Source organism: Callithrix jacchus, chromosome 5 (genome assembly GCF_049354715.1).
Source record: "Callithrix jacchus isolate 240 chromosome 5, calJac240_pri, whole genome shotgun sequence".
Classification (NCBI taxonomy): Eukaryota; Metazoa; Chordata; class Mammalia; order Primates; family Cebidae; genus Callithrix; species Callithrix jacchus.
Genome location: NC_133506.1, coordinates 80,063,321 through 80,088,574, shown reverse-complemented (window position 1 = coordinate 80,088,574; position 25,254 = coordinate 80,063,321). Strand labels below are relative to the sequence as shown.

At 39.3% G+C, this 25,254-nt stretch overlaps 1 protein-coding gene and 1 long non-coding RNA gene across 2 annotated transcripts in view; one reads left to right on the top strand and one right to left on the bottom strand.

The window, feature by feature from the left end:
• The window catches only part of HS3ST3A1 (heparan sulfate-glucosamine 3-sulfotransferase 3A1), a 104,820-nt gene that overhangs the window by 64,812 nt on the left and 14,754 nt on the right, over nucleotides 1-25,254 (top strand). The window lies entirely within an intron of this gene.
• LOC128932101 (uncharacterized) lies at nucleotides 7,900-15,737 on the bottom strand. Its single transcript, XR_008481502.2, has 3 exons — nucleotides 15,610-15,737; nucleotides 10,674-10,771; nucleotides 7,900-9,820 (listed from the first exon to the last, which is right to left on the bottom strand). It is a non-coding gene; the product is annotated as an uncharacterized LOC128932101 (long non-coding RNA).

Genomic DNA, 25,254 nt, shown 5'->3' with positions numbered 1-25,254 from the left:
AATAGAAAGTCAGATTGTTGTTCTTAGATGATATAAGATTGCTTTATTTCTCTAGCTGCTTTATAAAAATACATATGCATAAAATATGCCACATGATGCAGCTGGAGTGAATGAAGGCCACTCTATTTATCCAGGAGAGGACTTTATTCCTAACCTGCCTGTCTGTTACCTCATTCTTTTAATAAAGATAAACTGAGCCTCTACCTAGCAGAGCTCAGGCTATGATTCCAATGTGTTTGATTCTAGGAGTGCATGAGAGATCGGCTGACGATCTGCCATGGGCAGATGGATGGATGGATTCTCTGCAGCACAAAGTTGACATCATACAGGGGTCTGTGTATGTAAGCTCTCCCAGTTGCGGAGGAGGTTCTGTCCTTCGCAGACCTGACGTTAGGTCACTTAGCATAAGTGGGAGAAGCACTCGACAAGGAGTCTATGCAATCCTCCCTCAGCTACTAACTGCCTCCATGCAGGACCAGAATCATAATTTTAAGGGCCCACTACAATAAGAAAATGGAGGATTCCTTGTTAAAAAAAAAAAAGAGAAGGAATTTTAAAACTGCAGTGTCAGAGAATTAAACCAAAGGCAGAACTCTTCTAAGTATGGTGATCTTTTGAGTGTAGACTCTGAAGGACTGTGTGGATTACATGCCCAGAAAGCCCAACCTGGCTGCATGATTTTGTGACAAGAAGTTTCTCATTTGGGGCCAGGAGCAGTGGCTCCCAGCACTTCGGGAGGCTGAGGCAGGTGGATCACCTGAGGTCAGGAGTTCAAGACCAACCTGAGTTCAAGACCAACATGGTGAAACCCCATCTCTACTAAAAATACGAAAATTTGCTGGGTACAGTGGTGTGTGCCTGTAATTCCAGCTACTCAGGAGGCTGAAGCAGGAGACTCACTTGAACCTGGGAGGCGGAGGTTGCAGTAGGTCGAGATTGTGCCATTGCAATCCAGCCTCAGTGACTGAGCGAGACTCCATCTCAAAAAAAAAAAAAAATTCTGATTTGGGACTCTCAGTTTCCTTGTGTTAAGAAAAGTCCATTGGAAGTGATCAATAGCTTTGACCTTAGGGGTGTTAAACGTGGGCATGATCAGTTAGCAACATTATTGGTGAAGTTGGATTTTCTATGTATTATGGAATCTGAATCTTGATTCCAAAAAAATACCTCTCCCCTTCCTGTTTTTGGAACCATGTGACAGCGCAGAGGGGAATACCTACTCTCCTGGGTAACCAGGCAATGGGGAGTAGAAAGCTTGTGTCCGTTGTTTCTTGGAGCAAAAGAAAACTTACATTAATAAAGAGTATATCCTTTCATATCTATAAAAGAAAACCAAGTCCATTCAGTGTATTAAAAATTAGCTTTTGCCTTTATTCTAAAATAATTTAAATCTTTTTTTTGTCCCCAAACAGAAATTTTAAAAGATAGTGTAAGCTCATTTATCTTAGAAGTGACATTGCAGGCAAAGTTGGCGGATTTATCTGTTTGAAAAGAGACCTTGAAACCTAAATGCCTTCTTGAAAGCTTGGGCTCTGAAGTTGAACCTCTGGGAGCTGACAAATGAGAATGGGATGACATGCAACTTTTCTTACTTTAACCATAAAAGTATCCCTAAACCCAGGCATATTACTTGACTTATAAGTTCTGAGAAATAGAACTCTGTGTCCAGCAGGTGTAAAATCAGTAACTGTGGTTCTCTAGGTCATTTAGGGAAGGTCTGGAGTCACCAGAACCTTGCTGATATTTCAGTTTCTCATCTTAATGAAAGAATCTAGTATAGTTCTGTGGATTTGCTATTTTTTCCCTATTCATGCCCCAGAGGGTAGCCAGTGGGGTCAGTAAAACCTTAGAGACCATTTATTAGCATTGGAAAAGCTATTTAATACCAACTTGTTATTTGCACTGAACAGGCATGTTTCTGACTTATAAATATTTTTACTTTTTTAAAAAAAGAATTTTTTTTAAGAAGGAGAAAGCTGATTTGGAAGAACAGACATCCCAAAATCTGGCCTATTTTCACAGGTTTTTAATTTCTGTTGTTTTATACATCCATTTAACAAATGCCGTTGATCCTCACTATTCATGGATTTGTGTTTGCAAATTTGTCTACTTGCTAAATTTATGTGTAACTTCAGAATCAAGACTTGCAGTACTTTCACGATCATTTGTGGGCATACTCTGAGCTGCTAAAAATTCAAGCTGCTTGAGGTTTGCAGTTGAGGTTGAATGAAACAGCACTCTGCCTTCTTGTTTAAGCTCTCATGCTGTAAGCTGGCTTTGTTTTGCATGTATTTGGTGACATGCTTTTTGCACTTTTATGCTTTTTGTTGATTTCACTGTTTAAAATGGGCCCCAAGTGTAGTGCCAAATTGCTGTCTAATATTCCTAAGCACAAGAAGGGTGTGATGCACCTTGTAGGGAAAATATGCATGTCAATAAGCTCCCTTCAGGCATCAGGTATAGCACTATTGGCCATGAGTTCAGTGTTAATGCATCAACTATATATTAAATAATGTGTCTTTAAACAGAAACACATAAAACGAGATTATACATTGAGCAGTTGACAAAATGTGACCAGAAGCTCACAGGAACCTAGCCCTATGTTTCCTCTAGGAGCAGTGGTTCAGTATTCACTAATTAATGTTTGCAGCAATTTTATTTTTTATTTTATTTGTTTATTTTTTTGAAACAGGGTGTTACTCTTTTGTCCAGGCTGGAGTACAGTGTTGCCATCACTGCTCACTGCAACCTTGATTTCCCTGGGCTCAAGCAATCCTCCAACCTCATTCTCCCAGTTGCTGGAACTACAGGTGCATGCCACCATGCCCAGCTATTTTTTTTTCTTTTTTTTGTACTTTGTAGAGATGAGGTTTTGCCATGTTACCCCAGGCTGGTCTGAAACTCCTGGGCTCAAGCAATCCACCTGCCTCCACCTCCCAAAGTGCTGGTGTTACTGGTGTAAGCCACCACACCTGGCCCGCAGCAACTTTATAGAATGTTACTTAGAATAACAAGAACCCTTACTATGTGTGTTGAGAGTCTTCTCTGTTCAAATGCCCTGAAGGATGCAAAGTACAATAAAATGTATCTTATCTTCAAGGAGTGCGTTTAATAGCAATCTTTTCCATTTTGAGGTACTTATTCCAAGCATCTTAAATATTGTATCTGCTTTAATTCCCTCAGCAGCACTATAAGTTAGACATTGACCCTATTTATAGAAACAAAGACTCAAGTTATAACAGGTTCTACTTAGTAGCACAAGCAGGATATGAACTCTCTATGTCATGCATTCATCCTCCCACATTCTTCTACCTATCTAGTCAAGGGGAAGAAAACTTGCAGGCTGTGGTTTCCTAACAAGACTCTAATGCTTGTGCTTGCTTTGGGATCCGTGAAATTGAGACAAAAGAAAGTACCCACAGCTGGGCGCAGTGGCTCATGCATGTAATCGTAGCACTGTTAGAGGCCAAGGCAGGTGGAACAAAAGGTCAGGAGTTTGAGACCAGCCTGGCCAACATGGTGAAACCCCATCTATACTAAAAACACAAAAGTTAGCAGAGCGTGGTGGTGGGCACCTATAATCTTAGCTACTTGGGAGGCTGAGGCACGAGAATTGCTTGAACCCAGGAGTGGAGATTGCACCACTGCACTTTAGCCTGGGTGACAGAGCGAGACTTTGTCTCAAAAAAAAGAAAGTACCCACATAGCTATTTCTGGTTAGTTTTCCCAAAAACACTACATTTATCCTAATTTCTTTCTCTGAGACATCTGTGAAAATGCTCTCAGAAGCTCTTCTGGGATTTACAGTACTTCATATATTAAGTTCTTTCTCTTTTGATTTGTTGCATTAAATATAAGGCAGTAATTTCATACAAGGAAGAAAAGAACTTTATACTCGAGTCTATGATCTTTGACGACAATAAATATAATTTAACATTTTGTTTTTTTTTTTTTTTCTTTTTTGGTTTATTGCTGCCCTATTTGATCAACTTACAGACCCTATTCAAAGATTTAGGAAGTTGTTTCCATGAAAGTAACATCTTCCTATCTTGAAGCAATCAGATTTTTTCTGTTTTTTTGTTATTTTGATTTAAATTCTTGCAACAAATGTAACCAAACTCAAATGACAGATACACAGTTGCCGAACAAATTCACAACTTCAGATTATAAGAACTGGTTGTGTATATTCATTCTTATTTTTATCTCCCTTTTGAAGATCTGGGAACTCACTGAAAACAGTCTCTGTTCCAGACTTTACTCCTTCCGAAAGGAATTCGTATGATGACACTTCCCTTTTCTGTTTCTTCAAGGTTGCTGTAAGGATAAAGTGAGATCACCTACAAAAGTCACCTTAAGCAGTGTGTGGATATAGCAGATATTTATTAAATATCAGTTTCTTTCCTGTTTCTCTTATTAAGCAGTTTGATTTCTATTTAGCAGTCGGTGCCATTTACAAGGCTAGTATGCAAATGAGAAAGCCTGACTTGACTATATATATATTAACTTACACATGTAGATATTCTACACTTCACACATTTCCCCCTCCTCCACAATCTTGACGTATTCTATTCTTAGAGCAACACTATAAAAATAATGGAGCAGGTGCTGTTGTCCTTTTTTGATAAGATGATGGAACTGAGGTCTAGAGTAGATGAGATTATTCAGGGTGAGATCCAGATGTCACTGAAAATAACCTATTATATTTCCTCCATTTTCATCATCAGTCAAAGCATAGTGTGTGTGTGTGTGTGTGTGTGTGTGTGTGTGTATGTGTAACCATACTATTTACTAGTTGCAAATATGTCTTGGAAATATTCAGCAAAGATGATAAAAACCACCAGAACCTGAATCCTGCATGCTGCTCTCCGAGGCCTCCATCTTCTGCTGCCTGGATGTCCTGAATGTCAGACTTTTGTCTCATAGGACTATGGAAAATGACTGTCTCCCCCTTTTCAGTATTCCATCAGCAGATACTTAAGAGCGACTCTCTGGTAAACTCCTAATGCCCAGACATCTTGCTTGTGCCGATCTATACTTTGTTCCCCTTTCATTCTGACCCACCTCGGGTCCTGGACTCTGTCTTGGAAAACTCATTTCCTCACGATATTGCCTCCATCTCCTTGTTGCTAGGTGTTCAGCTAGCTCCTGAAGCACTAGGCTTTGCTTCTTAATTTCTGAAAGTTGTTGCTTCTGACCCCTGACAGGTTTAGGACCCTGTTTCCTAGTTTAAACTCAGCATTCTCCTGGTCAGCCCCTGGTCTTCCTAGCACCATCGCTAATTAGAATTGCTCTCCCTATGCCCCCACCCTGTGTTACCTGATGACAATCAGATTCTTTGCAAATACAATTGCAAAGGAATACAAGTGCAGCCAGCACTGGGGATGGCATGGGAGATCTATGTGTGGAAGATCCTGTGGTCGGCAGCCTGTCTTCTTCCAAACCAGAATTGCCAGAGAAGTCACTGGTGAACCAAGTCTGCGGCTTCTCCCCTTAAAGCTGTTTCAACTCATCTGGCTGATTGTGCTTGCAAAGAGCCTTGATTTTGAGCTCTAATTACCAGCCACTAATTCAAGCCTGGCCTCTGATCATTCATCTTTTAAGTGTTCAGCTTCTGAATCCCATTTGGTTCCCCGTCCCCTCCACCTCCCCTTGATGTGGCCAGAATAGTTAACTCAGACAATTAGTAAATGCTGAATCATTGAGTCAGTGAATGAGGCAAGTGTCTGTGTGAGGTATACAACTTCCTGAGTGGGTTTAATGGAAGCCTAAAGAGATTTTTCACAGATTCATGGGTTTTCAAAGGAGAAATTTGCATATTAATAAGAAGCTGTTCAGACTGATTCGCTTAATGTGTTTGGAGTAAGTATAATTAAATGTCAAGGGAGATATATCATGAAGTAATGAAGCTGAAGCCAATTTATCAAAAATAAGGTCTGGAGAGAGACATTTCAAATAATAAACAGTTCTCTAACCTTCCTTTTTAAGGTGATTTGCTTAGTCTGGGCCAAGATTTACATGTTTTTTGAGACTTGGTTCAAACAAAGCTGCTGGGAACTGGGTGGGGGTGGGGAAGGAGAATGGACATTTTTTCCTATTCAAGTTTATAACATTCAAGGAGGTCTTTCCCATCTGAAACACTTTTAAAGGGGACCAAACCTATTTAGTTTTCCTCGCTAAGATATTAGTATTGAATAGGCTCAGCACCCCATTCGAACCCCACAATTACAGCTGCCATTTGAAAACTCCTGTTCTGATTAAAGGGAAGGTGATAGGCAAGGGTGACTCCTTCATCAGGAATTGTGTGAAAAGTTGATGAAAATACAGCCCAGAGTTCTTGATTTTGAAGAGTGAGCTATTTACTAATGAACATGTTTTAAGAGTTGGTCATTGTTTGAACAAACTCAATCCATGCTTTGCTTTGAATTCACTTAGGAGAAATATCATGGTAAAATTGCATAGTCGGCAGGGCATGGTGGCTCACACCTGTAATCCCAGTACTTTGCAAGGCCGAGGCGGGCGGATAATGAAGTCAAGAGATCGAGACCGCTCAAGCCTGTAATCCCAGCACTTTGGGAGGCTGCGGCAGGTGGATCACGAGGTCAAGAGATCGAGATCATCCTGGTCAACATGGTGAAACCCCGTCTCTACTAAAAATACAAAAAATTAGCTGGGCATGGTGGCGCATGCCTGTAATCCCAGCTAGTCGGGAGGCTGAGGCAGGAGAATTGCCTGAACCCAGGGGACGGAGGTTGTGGTGAGCCAAGATCACGCCATTGCACTCCAGCCTGGGTAACAAGAGCGAAACTCTGTCGCAAAAAAAAAAAGGAGATTGAGACCACCATCCTGGCCAACATGGTGAAACCCCATCTCTACTAAGAATACAAAAAAATTAGCTGGATGTGGTGGTAGGTGCCTGTAGTTCCAGCTGCTTGAGAGGCTGAGGCAGGAGAATCACATGAACCCGGGAGGCAGAGGTTGCAGTGAGCCGAGAGGTGTCCAGCCTGGTGACAGAGTGAGACTCTGTCTCAAAAAAAGAAAAACATTGCACAGTCATCTTTTTATGCTTATTCTCTAAATGTTGGATTAAATTTAGAAGTTTAGGCTCATGCAATACATGGATTCTCTTGAGTTCAAATGGCACTGAAGTGACCTCAGGAACAGTTGCCTGACCCAATCAAATGGAAACACTCAATAGCATCTGATTCTGTTTATCAGAATGTGAAAGTCATCGGGCTCATTTCTAGCCAGAGTAGAGGGATCAGGACCCTCACTGGCCCACCTCAAAGAGGTCTCAGGGGAAGAGAGGAAGGACTTGAGTCAATACTGTAAAACCACCTGGTGGAAGAAAGAAAATGCCTGCCTTGTATTCATTTGTCACACTACAAAAGTGAAGAGCCACACACAGAAAACTGAGAAATGGAGCAGCTTACACCTGTATTGACTCTGAGTTGTGCTGACTGTGGCCATGGGGAGTAAAGCACAGACAAGCCGTAATCCATTTACATTTGGGGTGGTGGCAGACCCCCAAGTCTTACAAGGGAGCTAACTTTGAGACATATTGATAATCTATTTTTTTCATGTCTCAACATTAGATTGTCTATATATGATTTTTTTTTTTTTTTGATATGGAGTCTTGCTCTGTCACCCAGGCTGGAGTGCAGTGGTGTGATCTAGGCTCACTGCAACCTCCGTCTCCTGGGTTCGCATCATTCTTCTGCCTCAGCCTCCCCGGGAACTGGGACTACAGGTGCCTGCCACCACGCCCAGCTAGTCTTTTGTATTTTAAATATATAGTAGAGATGGAGTTTCACTGTGTTAGCCAGAATGGTCTCTGTCTCCTGACCTCATAATTCGTCCACCTCGGCCTCTCTAGGTGTTGGGATTACAGGCATGAGCCACTGCACCCGGCCTATATATGATTTTTAAAAGTTAGTGTGACTCACTGCCTTTGTGACAGGACCACCTTTGAAATCTGCCTGCCTTGGGTTCAAGGTCTCTCCACACCTCTTTATCATCTGGCTTTGTACAAGTTACTGAAGCTCTCTACACTTTAGTCATTTGGAAAGTGGGGATAATAGTGTCCACCTTGCTTGACTTTGATCGGGATTAGAGATGATGTATGTAAACTGCCTTGTTGATATTATTATTGTGATTTTCATTTGACCTATAACTTCTTGTAACCATCTTTTCTGGATATCATTTGTAGACATCGTTGATACCTCAAAGGATTAGTGATAATGAGCCTTGCAATTTCCTCTTAACTTCATTCAAAGCTAAAAATAAGAACTGTGTTTTAGGTGGGATTGTATATGTCTGAGCAGGAATGCCCCTTGGAAACGCTGTGTTGCATCTATTCAAAGGGATGAAAAGGGGGGCATTTCTTCCTCTGAGATCAGGCCCCTGGTCATTCTCCTTTTCCTAATGGTCGATATATGCCTCTGTGTGTGTGTGTGTGGTTAGATTGATTGATTACTGCTGTGGTTTCAAATGTTTGCAGCACTAGAACTCATTCTTTTTCTTTAAAAAGTATGTTACAAATTCTTAATACATAATATAATCCATGATGATTGAATTAGGGTGGGGGGCTCTAGAACCCACCTGCTTAGCCGCCCTCTCATTTCATGGGGTGACCCTAAAACATTTACAAGGAAACTTTAGGGTTGTGTTCTGCGAGTTTTGATATGAAATGCTTTTGAATTCCTCAAAATCAACCCACAAAATATTTTCCTTATAGTGTGACTTCCATATTGTTCATGGGAGTTATGAAGATAGGAGGATTTTGTGATCAAATATGAATGGAAAATGAATTCACCCAACCTAAATAGATTTTTTTTACAGTAGACTTTTAAAGTCTGTGGACCTTCTAAGATTCACTGTGAAAAATCAAATGGGATTTGTCATATACAGTGTTTCCCATATTACGATGACAGTGGGAAGCATTTTAATAAAAAACTCAAGGGACTCTGTGTTTCTTGGAATGCAGTTTGGGAAATTTTTTTTAATTAAAGCAAATTATGATTTATAAAATAGCTTCTTTAGGATGGATGGTCTTCCTTGTTAGAATTTGGTAATGGGCTTAAGGAAGTTATTTTAGAACCACATAAGCATGTCTTTTTCTCCTCTTGCATAAGTAGTCAGAAATAGGGATATTAACTACCATTTTCTTTCTTCAAAACGTGGGCCTAGAGAATTAATTTTACGTGATAGATTGGTGTTACAATATGATTGATTTTACTGTACCATGGGACAAGCAATTCATTCTCTCCCTAACAAATAACAGGTGCTATTTTTTCAAGGAAACCACCTACATAGAAGTAAAATATCTTTTTTACGGCTGTCAAAAATACTGTGCTATGGAATTCTCCATATTTTATTGCTGTGTGCAGCTCATTCTTTTCCCAGGGCTACCACTTCCCTTTATCAGAGTCTACCAACCAATAGAAGTATATACATAGGGTGTTTGTGACAGCTATTTATCTTGGATCCCGTATTTCCCAGCTTTATCTCCCTGCGTCACTCCCTGCCCCCACCACTGCACACGCCTACATGGTTCCATGCATTACCCGTGCTCCCACATCCTGCTCTTTATATCATGCCTTTCTGCATGTGTCCATCCCGCTGCTTGAAATGCCTTTTTCCTTTCCTAGTCATTCAACTCCTATTCATCTTCAAAGTCAACTCAAATGCCCTTTCCTCCATGACTTTGCCTTCCTCAGTTCTCCCAGTGGTTGGATCCATCACATCCTCTTCTGTGTTGTTGCACGATACTTTGCAGTTAGTTCATCCTCTGTCACCATGGTCGTTCTCCAGGAAGCAGATCCTGAGGTGGAGATAGAAGTACAAAAGGTATCTTAGAGAGGGAAATCTGGAAAAGAAAAAGGAGGAAAGCTGGATTGGGCCAACCTCCATGCAGACCTGACAGTCTCTGCCAGACCAATGGGGAGCAGTGGAGCAAAGATGACTAAGCAAAAATGTCCCTGGGCTAAGCTTTGTGCCATCACCTTGTTCCACTATTGACCAAGATCTGCTCTGAGCAAATATGAGCTCGCTAGTGAGATGGACTCTAAAGGCTCTAACAGATGGAACCTATCAGCTGCCCACATATCACACAGCCGGATGGCAAGCAAGTCCTTTCCTGAATGGTGATCTGAGTAGCAAATCTCTGTGCCTGTCACATTTCCCATCCTTTTTTTTGCCTGCCAGAGTTTTTATTCCTTGACGCACATATCCAGAATGTTAGCAGTAGATGGGACTTTGGAGTCCATGCAGTGCAGCCTTCACATTTCACATATTAGGAATGGAGACTTGTGTTACTCATATAGCATATGACTTCCCTGACTGTATGATCCATACTGAATTGGATCCCAAATCAGAAGCTAGTAGATCTCCTTCTACATTCAATAACGTGGATCAGTATACATGTATCTGGCCACCCCAGGAGGCACTGCCTATTTCTGGGGGCTAAGAAGAATGACTATTGATAACTGCAAAAAAAAAAAAATAAGGAGAATATTAGGCTGGGCGTGGTGTCTCACACCTGTAATCCCAGCACTTTGGGAGGCTGGGAGGGCAGATCACGAGGTCAGGAGTTCGAGACCAGCCTGGCCAACATAGTGAAATCCCATCTCTACTAAAAATACAAAAAAGAATTAGCTGGGCATGGTGGCAGTTACCTGTAATTCCAGCTACTCGGGATGCTGAGGCAGGAGAATCACTTGAACCCGGGAGATGGAGGTTGCAATGAGCTGAGATCGAATCTTTGCACTCCATCCTGGGGGACAAGAGTGAAACTTCTCAAAACACACACACACACACATACACTATTAGTGATATTGTGGTATATGCAGTAGGTCATTGTACTTCAATTATACATTTCCCAAAAAAGCAAACAGCAACCAAGAGCATTGACACTTTAAACATTAGCCTTTTGTGACTTGAAGTCCCCACACAATTATAGATAATAAAGGGGAGCAAGAATCCACAAAGCTGGATCTGCTGCAGCCATAGTTGGAAGCCTACAAACAAATGTTTGTGAAAGGAAGAAAATCAATGAGCAGAATGGGAATACATCGCAGCAGTTTGCTTCCCTTTCTGCTGATCAATCGGCCTTCCTAGAAGCTGCTGGGCTGTGAGGTTATCTTAGATGCATTTCCAAAGACCCTGGGCCCTTGGCACTTTGTGGTGTGCGATCTTTGTGCTGCGGGGAGCAGGGCGTGGCGGGGGGGGGGCTTCACTCTCCCACCAGGGTTCACTCTGCTCCCAGGGTGACAGATAATGCCTTAATTACCAAACCCAGAGCAGGTGATGTCTGTCTTCTTGGTCCTCAGGGCTCTTGATTACTTAACTCCCTCCCTAAAAGGAAACACTTTCCACATCAATAATTAAACAGAGCAATTAGGGGAATTTAAAAAGTGTAATTAGACAGAATCAACTCTGTGTCCCTTGGGTATTCTATCTCTTTTTTTTTTCATGCTCCATGCCCTCCATCCCCTTTTACTAAAGAATCATTTTGTGGACATAGCAGAGAGGACGGTAGTTCAGTGTCTTTAAAGCCCAGGCAGGAGAGAAAAAAGAAAATCAGTTTAAAGGAATGAATGAGAGGAGTGGAAGGTAAGCGCAGACGCAGACTGTTTGTGTTCCGTTCCTGGGACCTGCTGTTTCCCACACACAGCCAGCCTCAGCTCTTGTGGCTTGAGGAAGCCAACGCAGGTAGATTGTTTGGGGCTGGCACAGGTTGTGCAGGAAGTTTCTGAAAACGGGGTTCTCAATCCCCAAAAGAGTGCCCAGCCAGCCGCAAGGTGTGTGGCAGCCCCCATAGAAAATGACCACTGTGAGTGGCTTTCATGTCACTCTAACTTGTCTAGTACCCTCAGGTGAGGAGAATTTTTTTTTTCCTTGAGACAGAGTCTTGCTCTGCTGCCAGGTTGGAGTGTAGTGATGCTACCCCTCTGCCTCCCAAGTTCCAGTGATTCTCTTGTCTCAGCCTCCCAAGTAGCTGAGTCTACAGGCATGCACCACCACACTCAGCTAATTTTTGTGTTTTTAGTAGAGACAGGGTTTCACCATGTTGGCCAAGATGGTCTCGAATTCCTGACCTCGTGATTCACAAGGTGATAACGTTGGGAGAAGCCGGGTGAAGGGAACACAGGAACTTTCTGCAAAATGTATTTACATTCCTACAAATCTATAATTATGTCCAAATAAAAGTAAAAGTAAATAAATAACCTGTAATCTCAGCACCTTGGGAGGCCGAGGCGGGTAGATCATGAGGTCAGGAGTTCAAGAGCAGCTTGGCCAACATGGAGAACCCTGTGCTGATACAGAATCCCAAAGTGCTGGGATTACAGGCATGAGCCTCTGTGCCTGGCCATATATTTTTTAACCTTGAGGAAATGACAATTAATCACAGGCCAACCCAATAATATAAAAAAAAGAAAATTAGAGTTGCATCCTAGTTCAATGTGGTAATATAAACTTTTGCTTGTAAGTCTTTCCTTCCCCCAAAATTCCCAGTGACATGGCCAAAGAAATAGTAGCAATAAGGAAAAAGCACTGTCAGTAATGGAAAAAGAATAATCACCATCTACTTAGCAAAGAGTTCATACATTCTCTAAGATACAATGCAGGGAAGTTGGATTGAGGCAACAGCAACGGGGAAATTGGGACGGGACTCACTGAAGGAAAGCGTGTTCTTGGAAGGAAGCAGAAGGGACCATCAGCAAACCCCCGAGCTCAGACACCAGGCCCCAGGAAGGGCACACTGCAATGCAGTGACAGAGGGCAGATTCTAAGATTGTCCTGGAGAGACGCCAAGGGTCAGGATTGAACAAGCAGGATTCAGGCTTGCATATGGCCAGGTTGGGTCCTGGAGCACTGATCTCTCACTCTCCTAGGATATCATGTCAGGTACAGCTGGGGGCTAATGGAGTCAGCATCAGGTCTCAGCCTTGGATATACTAGTTCCCGTGCTCTCTCCCTGCCTCCTCCTCTTGGGATATTTATTTAACTTCTAATTTGATAAAGTAAATCACTGGAAAAAAAAAAAAAGGTAACGTTTCTCTTCCTCCTTCCTCTAGCCTTGACAGATTTCAACAGGCGCTCAGAAAAACAGAAGCCATTTCAGTCCGAAATATGAACAAATAGAGATTCACCTCTGGCGCCCTGTAAGGTCAGCAGGAAGGAACATGATCAAACATAAAACTCAGTCGTTTAGAAGAACACAGTCAATTGGAGGAATCAGAATGAATGTCTTCCTTTCCTGAGCCTCTATGATATAGAGTTTCAGTATGAAATGGGAGAAAACCTGAGAAAATCTCTAATTTGTTTTCTCTGGATTTCAGTCTGTAATTTGAAAAGGTTAACAGAGTATCATGCAAAAGTAATGAAAGTGGCCTAAATGTACCCTGATTCTAAAGAGAAAAGTTTAATCAAGGGATGAAGGGAAAACAACAACCTCAACAAACAAAAACCTTACAATTATCTAGATGACAAAAACAGTTTGCAGAAGAAAAAAAATAATGCTGGCATTAGATGTCTTCATCAAAATATTACATGTCAGGAAGCATTAGCCTAATATTACAGTTTTAAGGAAAAAAAATTATGATAATAATTTTTAACTGTCCAAATTAGCTGATATGGTTAAGGTATAAAGTTAAGGCATAACAATAAAAATGAATGAACTAAAATTATATCATAATCAGAGGAATAACAATCTGGGATAGTTATTTCTTATTTGTGACAGACACACTAAAACAATATGAAAATAAGCTTAAAAATGTAGGATGGTAAAAGTTGACTCGCCAGACTTGTGAGTGTGCAGACACACCCACACATACACACTCCAAGACAGGAAAGAAAGAAAGTAAAAGAAAGCAAGCTGGGGTAACGACATCAGCGTCAGGCAAAGTAAAATAAGGTAAAGACGTGGACTGAAACAAAGATGTCTGTTGTTAATAATCAAGGGTACAATTTGCAGCTTATATTTATGAACCTTCATGTAGTAGATGGCATAACCACTAACATCAAAACATAGGATGTGAAACCTGTTAGAAATGCAAGCCGTGACTGTATTTATTTATTTATCTATGTATTTATTTTAATGTTGTTGTTGCTTGAGACAGAGTTTCACTCTTATTGCCCAGGCTCACTGCAACCTTCGCCTCCTGGGTTCAAGCAATTCTCCTGTCTTAGCCTCCCAAGTAGGGATTACAGACAGCCGCCACCACACCTGGCTAATTTTTGTATTTTTAGTAGAGACGGGGTTCACCATGTTGGCCAAGCTGGTCTCGAACTCCTGACCTCGTGATCCGTCTGCCTTGACCTCCCAAGGTGCTGAGATTTGGTGTGATTTATTTACTTTTACTTTTATTTGGAAACAATTACAGATTTGTAGGAATGTAAATACATTTCGCAGAAAGTTCCTGTGTACCCTTCACCCAGTCTCTCCCAATGTTATCCAATGTTATCACCTTGTATAACTACAGCACCATATCAAAATCAGGAAACTGACTTTGATACAATCCATAGAACATGTAGAAATTTTTTTTTTAAATACCACAGCACTGATACAGAATATTCCACAGTACTGGAATATTTTAATACACTGATTTGAACTTTTGCCAGAGCAATTGGAAAAACGAGAATAAATTTAGAAATATCAAAAATATGCTTAAGCTGGGCTTGGTGGCACACACCTGTAATCCCAACATTTTGGGAGGCTGAGGTGGGCAGATCACCAGAGTCCCCAGCTCGGACAACATGGTGAAACCCCATCTCTATAAAACATACAAAAATTAGCCAGGTGTGGTAGTGTGTGCCTATAGTCCCAACTACTTAGGAGACTGACACAGGAGGATCCCTTGAGCCCTAGAGCTCAAGGCTGTAGTGAGCTGAGATTGTGTCACTGCACCCTGGTCTGGGTGACAGAATGAGGCCCTCTCTCAAATATGGATGCTTAATTTTGATCTGATAAATAGGTATCAGATGGCTACTTATCTACAAACAGAAAATAATCTTTTCAAAAGTCTGTGAAATATTTGTACAATGTTTGTATTTTGGCCATAAACTCACACTCTATGAGTGAAAAGTAATAACAAAGGTAAAATAAAATTAATAAAATCAATATAAGGTTAAAAATTATTTTTTTAACTTTAAAAAGGAAATCAAACATGCAGTTAAAGACCATTTAGTAAGATCCAAATGATAGCACTATATACCTATCATATTTCAACAGTCAGTGATGTAAGTAGAATGAATTCACATTTTTACATATTTTAATATTAAGATAGAAAGAAAGAAAATGGGTAAACAAACATTTATGCCCAAAAACTTGAAAAAGAACAAAAAGTAATAAAACAATGAGACTAGATATGGCCAAAGATAACAAAGAAACTATAAAACATACATGATATAACTCTACAATAATGAATTTTAAATATATCTGAAATAAATTCTCTACAGAAAGATGCAAATTACTAAAACTCTCTGTGGGAGACAAAGGAGGCATCCGTTATTGAAATGCAATTCAAATTAAAAACAACCAACTGAAAAAGGCAAAAATGTACTGAGATAAAACTATTGGAGATTTCTCTGTGTAAAACTAACTCTTACCTGTAGCACCCAGAAAACCTTTCTTAACGTGGAGGGCACAAATTCCAGGGAAACTTCTTTCCGGGGGGACAACAGCAGTCCACCATTGCCAGATCTATTTCTCAGCATCTTTGCAACATTTGATATTCAACACTGCAGATCATAGGCACATTTTAAAATGATTTCTGGCACCCCTTTTGTTTCCTCTTCTGTATGACACCACCCACTGTCTTCCTAATTTTACCCCAAGTGTGGGCTCTCAAATATCCAGGCTTTGTCTTACTCATTGTTACATTATTCGTTTGAGGTAACTGATCCAGTTTCCTGCTCAAGAAATTAACTAGACCGGCTATGTTCTTCTTCTTTTCCTTCTTGTTTCACCCACTTTCCACACAACTGCATGGCCATATCTTCAAATGCAGATTGGGATTTTTTTTTCTAGAAAGGAAATATTTAAGAATAAAATAGACAAAGCTTCACTTGGTCTTTGGTTTGATTCTAGAGTCTCAGATGCTGAACTCTTGAGACGTAGTTCATCTTCTCTCTTCTGTGAACCTCCTAACTTGTATAACTTCGTGCTTTGTACCTCCTGTTCGTTCTTATCTTGACCCATTTCCACTTTAAGTATTCAGCATTTCTCACTCACCCTAGCTGTCTATTTTAGCTTGAATATGTGCTTTTCCACTCTCGATAAAACTCCACTTCTGTGTTCTGTGGTTACCACAAACTTAAGGCCAAAACTGAAAAGGTTATCTTTCATAGTTGCTTTTCTGTTTTGCTTTTTTGTCTATGAAGCTTGACTTGACTTGAAACAGCATTGGTGTCATTAAATATTATTTTGCTGTTCTGTACTGTTTGAGTTTTTATGTGTTCATACCTGTGTCCCCAACTGACAGCAAATGCCATTTCCTTGTGTAATTTGAGTTGGTATTAACCATCGAACCTGTGTCATGTGTCTATAAAGTGAGATTGAAATACACATTGCTTAATCATTGTCTCCTGAAATAGTAAGCCCAAAGATGGCAAGACTTGGCAGCTTTACACATATTTTGCTATTGCTCTCAACATAAAGACTCCCTAATCTCCTGGATGACCCATGATATTTTGTTTTGATAATTTTATGTTATCTAAAGTAGACAGAAATCCTACACTTGTCTCAATAAGGTAGAAAACAAAGTGCCCATTACTTGTTGAAAGAAAATCATATTAAATTAAAAACAACCAAACAAAAGCATATAATACAATATTGAAGAGAAATAGAGATTTCTAAATGGGAGACTATAACCCATCTCTTAGTAAGAGCATAGATAAATAATAGGCTTTCTGAGGGTCAAGATACTCTTAGCATTGTTAACCTTTTTTTTTTACCATAATCCACATTATTTATATGCATATCCATACAAACAAACAAATGAGTATATGCATACATGTTAATGAAACAATACTGTCTCTTATGCTATGTTGTCAGATATTTTTTATTGGATCCTATTTTACCACATTTCACTTTTTAAATTAAAGATTGGTGGCAATTTTCTAAAGCAGTTGTTTTCATCAGAGGGCAAATTTTTCCCCCAGGAGACATTTGGCCACGTCTGGAGACCCTAGTGGTTGTTTTCACACCCTGGAGGGGGAGTGGAGGGAAGGGAGGTTGCTATTGGTATCTATCTATTAAGTCCAGAGATGCTGCCCAAATTCTGCAATGCATAGAACAGCCCCCAAACAAAGAATTACTGGAATGTCAATAGTGTTGGGGTTGTGAAACCCATATCTAAAGAATTGTATCCACAGATCTAAAAACACTTCCCTCAATCTTAGGGTTACCAAGAAGAGAGGAATATTACCTGTAACAATATGATAAAGTTCTTCTAAGAGGGATAGTTAGAGAGATTTTTGTCTATATGAGGACCCCACAATGTAGGCCCATGTTTCCTGTTATAGCGCTTGGTGTACTCTTTCTTCAAGTTCATATCAACTTGTAAGACCTATGTCTTGAAGGCCATGCAGGGCACTTTGAGGTTAAACGTTAACAAATGCCTCTCTACGTGTCCATGAAAGCGATTCATCACTCAGGGTGCTTAGCAATGTTGGGTTAGAACTAATGAGCTTTGAGTGCCAGTAGTTGCTATGTGAGCTTAGTGGGGCATTGAAACTCAAGAGCACTCAACTTCTTTCTGACCTGCCTGGCCCTCTGTTACTTCAAAACCCAGTAGTGAGAAAATTGCTGAAACAGCAGTTTATTTCCCATCAGGCTAATTACTTCTTTTCCCAAGATCAAGACTACATTTTAGAAGGGCTGAGACATCTGAAAGTACAGAACATCCTGCCTACTGGGGCAGGGAAGCTCAGGCAGTTTTTGTGCCCCTCAAAACAAAGGAGCAATTTGCAAAGAATCTGAAAGTGGAACACAAAGCAGAGGGACTTCTAATGGAGTCTGCAGATCAACCCGGCCAAGAGGCAAATGGTGGCTGAAACTCAGAAGCCAGAGTTTGGGAGTTCTGCCACCACAGAACTACATGGCTGCTGCCATGTAGAAGGAAGGATGTCTGGGATTGGGGAAGCCCAACAGAATGCTTATAAACCATAGAGAATTTGGAAAGAAGCACATGAAGTTGCTTTTGGTTGGAAGGTTTGAGGTTTTCAGAACCAACTCGCACCAAACTCAACATACGGGGATATTGTTCTAGTTTTCCAATGAATAAATACTTAAAAATATAAATGATCCCAGCACTTTGGGAGGCAGGAGGATCTCCTGAGGTCAGGAGTTAGAAAACAGCCTGGCCAACATGGGGAAACCCCATCTCTACTAAAAATACAAAAATTAGCCAGGCCTGGTGGTGCATGCCTGTAATCCCAGCTATTTGGGAGGCTGGGGCAGGAGAATCGCTTGAACCCAGAAGGTGGAGGTTGCAGTGGTCTGAGATTGTGCCACTGCATTCCAGCCTGGGTGACAGAGCCAGACTCCATCTCAAAAAAAAAAACAAAACTCTAAATGAACATATTTGCGTATTCCTCAGCATTGTTAGCTCATTATGGACTGGTTCTATAGACGTAGATGGTTTGGGAAATATTTTAGAGGTTGCTATGGCCTGGAGGATAGGGTCCTAGATTTTTGTTCCTATTCTGTTGATATAACATTGAGCAAGTGACCTTATGTCCTCTGACCAGGGTCTTATAATATTCAAATGTGCAGTAGGACGGATACAATTTTCAGAGGCTTGTTTCCCCTCAAACATACTATAGATTTAAGAGGATTGGATGATAATGGAACTATCCCAAAGTGTATCAGATTTTGTTTCATATCACTGCTTAAGCAGACATTAGAAAGTAATGGCATACAGGGGAAAGGGAAATGAATGAGTCAAAGCAATAGCATAAGAGACATGAAGAGTGTCAATAGCAATAGCATATCCATTCTTTATTGATCCTTTACCAGCCATTTTATTAAGTAGAGGGTAGATGTGTGGAGGTGGTGGCAAGTGTCTGAATTTAATTTCTATAACATGAATTTCTATTCATTCTTTCTATTCAATGAGGAATAGAAAGATGAGGAAACTAGGACACAGAAATTAAGAAACTTAGGGACACATCATTATTAGGAGATGGAACCAGGTACTTTTAACCCTCAACCCTGACATATTTTCATACTATTTTCCCATCCTACTACCTCTAATAAGTTCTGTGTTTCACACAGAAGACCCTCTGACCTTTTGGATGTCTACAGTTATTTTAAACGTCTTGCCATTGGTTCCAGCTATTGGTTGAAGCTTAATGTGGGGTGAGCAACCAAACCACATCAATAACTTGTGATTATTTTTTTTTCTAGACTTGCTAAAGATTAAAACAAGAATTAAGTTTTCTCCCAGAGAGTTGGCATGAATGAATGAAATAACTATACATCAGTATCCACTTATTTATAAAATAACTCAGCTATTTTAATCCTCTAAAAGGCCAAATTAAGTCAATCTCAAGAAGATTGATAGATCATATGGCAGCTGGCTCTTAGTGTGGCTTAAAATTAACAAATTATCATCATCATCATCATCATTGCTATTCTAAGCACTTTCAACTTATAACACATTTATAAAGAACATTGAGTACTTTTAACAGTTTCTTACATGGCTGTTTCTATTTATGACAGACATAATCATTATCTCAGTGATCTCACCCCCAGCTGAGCCGTTTGCAGCTTTATAAATAAGGAAAAATGGCTAAAATAGTGGTTAAGTGTCTCATTCACTGATGTTCAGCCTATTAGCCTGGTAGAGAAGAACAAAAGCCAACTATTCTTAAATTTCTGAGAATGTTAGTTCTGCAATCATTTAGGCTTAATCTTAAGGCCCTAGGCAGCCACCAGGATCAAGACCTATTTTATCTATTTTTGGTGTTTTAAGAACACATTAAGGGGAGAAAATGGATCAAAGCAGAAACAGCAATTCAGTTTCTTAGAGAGGACATCAATACTTTTCATGTGTGGAATTACAATGTTAACCAACCATTCCATTCCCTAGAGGTAACCACTGTTAATAATTTGTTATGTATCTGTCCAGATTTTTGGTAAGAACATATTGTGTACAAATATAGCCTATCAGTTATTTATGGCTAAAATAATGCTTCATAACATTACCACAAAACCTCAGAGACATACAATAATGGTTATTTATTTGTAAGTCTGCAGTGTTTAGCTGATCCAGGCTAACTTGGGATCTCAGCTGGCCTTGCTTATATGTCTGTGGTCAGCTGTGGGTCGACCAGATGGCTCTGCTGATCTTGGCTGAGCCTGTGCACAAGGAATTAGCTGGCTGAAGGCTGACCTAGGGAAGGCTTTCCTGGGATAACTGAGGTGACTTGACTCTGTTCCATCTGTCTTTCATCCTTCAGAAGGCTAGTCCAGACATGTCCTCACAGTGGTGATGATTTTTCAAGTCTCTACTTATATCACAAGTGCTAATGTTCCATTGGCCAAAGCAAGTCACATGGATAAACTAAGTATCATGAAACAGGAAAACCACTCCAGATGAAAAAACCAGAAAGTCCATGGAAAATGGCAGGGATAAAGAGAGGAATGAAGAATTGGAGCCGTCAACATACTCAGCCTAATACTAAAACACATTCTAAGTCAAAACATTTTTTTATTGGCTGTTTTTACAAACATGAGATAGTATCTTATTGTTTTATGACTTGTTTTGTAACCTAATACTATTGTGGGCATCTTTCTAAGTCATTGGAAACAGCTGTAACTCACTCTATTTAACATTGGGAAATCATACATTACATGAATAAATCAGAGATTTTTCAGCAGTCCCATAATGATGGATTAAGTTAATAATGATTATTTCCTGTTTTGAGAACTTTTTAACAGTGCTACACTAGACACCATCTTACATAAATATTTGTGTATTTCCACTGCAATTTCTGTCAATTAAATACGTGTAAGTCAAACTGCAGGATCCCTCTTACTTCACCCTCCAGCAAGGCAGAACCACTTATAATTCTCTGAATATGCCACAATCTCTTAGGCCTCCATTTTTTTCAAGCACTTTTCTTCTAGAATTCTTTCTTTCCCAGTTGACCCTGATAAATTATAATAAAACTGTACTGGAATAAATTTACAGCCAGGCATGGTGGCTCACACCTGTAATCCCAGCACTTTGAAAGGCAGAGGCAGGCAGCTCACCTGGGGCCAGGAGTTCGAGATCAGCCTGGCCAACATGGTGAAACCCTGTCTCTACTAAAAATACAAAAATTAGCCAGGCAGGTGCTTGTAATCCCAGCTACTCAGGAGGCTGAGGCAGGAGAATCGCTTGAACCTGGGAGGTGGAGGTTGCAGGGAGCTGAGATCGCGCCACTGCACTCCAGTCTGGGCAACAGGGTGACACTCGTCTCAAAAAAAAAAAAATGATTGCAATTTTATATGTCTCAAATCCAATGTGAAATTTCCTATTCTACTCTTGAATATTTTTTGAATGTATTTCCTTCCAAAAGCATTGAAGAATTATACAATATTTTAATTAAATCCCCTTTCCCTCCTCATTTCCATTTGAATTGGCATTTCATAAAATGTAAGGACTAGTTTAGGAAGACATGACTTTTTACTACATTCAGTTCATTAATCTGGGTAAATTATATGGCTTTTATTTGTATAAATTTTATGTTCCTCAGTATAATTTTTGTTTTATATTTAAATTAATATTTAGTAAAATTGACATTTCTGGAGTACAACTCTGTGAAATCCAGTGTGTACTGATTGGCATAACCAACACCACCATTTGAATATCAAACAGTTTCATCGCTTCAGTCTCATGCTACCACTTTGTAGTCCTACCCTTTCCTGACCACTGGCAATGTTTCCTCAGAAGGAAATACCATGCCTATAAACGCCTGACCTCAAGTGATCCCCCCTCCTTGGCCTCCCAAAGTGCTGGGATTACAGGCATGAGCCTTCGAGCCTGGGCAAATTGCAGTAATTAAAAGAGAGCCCTACTAATGCCAAGATAAACATAGACCAGTATAAAAACTTTAAACACAAAATGAAGGATACATAGCAACTCAGTATATGATGTAGGTGGCAGATCAATACTGGATAAAAGGACAGGTACTTGTTCCTAATTTTAAAATCTATGTATTTCGAATTTGACTTTAACCATTATTTAAAGTGAATTCAAAAATAAATAAAATGCAGATAAAAGATGGATATTTATTTATGTAATATTAAGGTTAGAAAGACCTTTCTTAGGAAACATCATAAAGGAAAAGCAAAACTTATAAAGAAAAACATAGATAGATTTAAAAATATTTTAAAAATCAAAACACCATAAACAAAAAAGAAACAAGAAAGGATAATCTGGAATGTTTGCTACATAAAAGACAAGGTATAAATATCATTAATATAAAGAAAATGTTTGAAATCTAAGGAAAAAATCCCCCAAAAAATCTAAGAAAAAAATAATAGACAAAACATACATAACCAGAAAATGTCTTTGAAAATCATATTCTTGATAAACATCTGGGAAATGCTCTAATTTAAAACGTAAGTATTAAAGTATTAAAAAATCATTTCCTTATGTGTACTGGATCCAATTTAAATATCATAATACAAAATGTTAATGAGTTATATGAGAAAATATATACTTTAATATATTGAAATAGAACCAAAATATTTAAAATAATATATTAAGAATCAAAGACAAAATATAAAGACCTTGATAGAAGTTTTGTAGTATGGCTCAAAGCCTTTATTTCTACTTCAAGGAAATAATTCAACATGTGAATAAAAATGTTTGACTTTAGAAACAACCTAAGTATCCAATAGTAAGGGTTTCACCAAACACTTTATGGCATTTCATAAGATAGGATACCGCATAACAATTTGAAATGAAGTAGATGTGTAATTAATGACAAGAATGGTGTTGCTATTTATTCCAAAGTGCAAAAGGCAGTTTGGAATAGTGCGTGCACAATATAATTTAATGTTACAAATAAGTGATTAACATAATGCTCTGCGTAGAATGAGATCTGCATGGATGTATTTTTCAATGCCATATCTGAGCAGTGGATGAGTAATTTTACTTTCTAGAATTTTGTGCTTCTCTGGATTTTCTAAGTTTTCTATAATGAACCTTCTTCACGTGCATAATTTTTTAGATTTTTGCTTAAGTTTAATTTTTTTAGAAGTCCATTTGGAAAGCAGCTATTTTCCAAATGGGCTGCTCCCCCAGAGCCTACCATGTTTTGTTTTCCTGTGCTGAAAGAAGAGAGATTTTTGTTCGATCACACAGATGTGAGCAGTCTGCATTTCTGCTGTGGTGGAGCCACCTAGCCCACATGAAGTGCCTCATCTGGAAAGTTCAGCTCCTGACAGCCCCAGGCTTTTTTGGAATGGACGGCCTGTCTGCCGACCTTGTTTTTCTTCACCATGACTTAGCTGTAAGTCCCGGTGTGTCAGGCCCACCCTTTACATTTCAGGTCTCTGGACAAAAGCACAAATGAAGGCCCACATACCATATGTCTGAACATTTAAAAAGTTATAAATCAAGCTAATAAACTGCTAAATGAAATACAGTCTATTCTCCTATTTTGACAAATATTCCTTCCTAACAACAAAACAGAAAAATAGATTTAGATCTATTATTTTTCTATGTCTGAAAGTTGGCAAGTTCCCAAAAATGACTAAATTTAATTATTATTGCTCATTTGGGCATTCTGTTGATGGGCCAGCGATGTTGGGATGAGCAATAAAACAGATATATACAGATTGGGAACTACTATGTACTTACACAGTACAACTTATTTTTTATTCCTTAATTTCAGCAAAATACTAATTATGCTACAATCAAGATTTTTAATATTATTTGTATTATGCTGACAATAACGTTCTAAAGCAGAAGCTGAAAGATATTTTATGAAAAGGTCCAGATAATGACTCTTCTGCAGGCCGCATGATCTCTATCACAAATACCCAGTCCCGTGTTTGTGGTTCAAAAGCAGCCAGAGAGGATACATTTCATAAATATACGTGGCTATGTTTCAATAAAACTTTATCGACAAAAATAGCTGACCACCAGTACTATAAATTCCAGAGCACTTTAATCTCCTCAAAAGGAAACACCATGTCTATTGAGCAATTACTTCCATTCCCCACTCCCCTCAGCCCTTGGCAACAACTAATCTGCTTTCTGTCACTTCAGATTTGCTTATTCTGAATGTGTCATATAAATGGGATTATGCATTTGAAAACACTAGCTGGGATTGGCCTGTGGGCCATAGTTTGATGACCCCTGATCTAAAGGATTTTTGTGCAAGTATACAAATTTGAGTATATTTTGACCAAAAATATGAATTAAATATAAAATTTAAGAAATGAAAGTTATTTCCATGCATACTTAAAAGTTGTCTTTATTTCTAAAATATTCCAAGTTATCTATCAAAATTCAAAGACAAACTATAGATTATAATTAATAAATATAAAATATTGAAGTAAAAGTTATTTTAAATTGACTGCTTAAGTTTTAAGTTGTAATTAAATCTCAAGCATATTTACAAAATTAGAAATGTTCTCCATTCTAGCTTTCAACATCCAACTAGTTGCCAGTAGAAAGAATCAGTATCATGCTTCAGCTGTTTCATCTAGGCATACATATTTATACATGTCAGAGATGGCATCATCTGCTTCATAATAAAGTATGCCCCTCCACCTCCATGTGCAAATGTTGTAAGTACCTCCATAATGTGTTAATATCTTCAGAACCATGAACTGGATTAGGAGGAGAAGCAGAAAAATGAACACTCAGTAATACCAGGAAATGAAACTCTGACTTCAAGCAGCTATTTCATTCTCTCTGATAGGCAGCACTGGTGGATAAGTCACTTAATTTGCATCTTTTCTCTTAGCTAACTACTTCCCTCACCCAAATCCCTCCCCAAACTGGAAGCAGTGTCTATCTGCTGCAGCACAACCCCTGTATGTTCCCAGCATTTGGACCTTTTGTTTTGAAGACATAAGACAAGAGGTTTGCAGCAGCATTTCCCTGAGATTGAAACATGAGAGGGTATTCAGGGTTTCTGGTTGCTCTAGGCTGATGCTGGAGTGATGGTGTCTATAATAAATTTGTGTATGTATGCGATTTATGGGAACTTCCAAAATGTGGGACTTAAAGCCAGAGCCCTTCT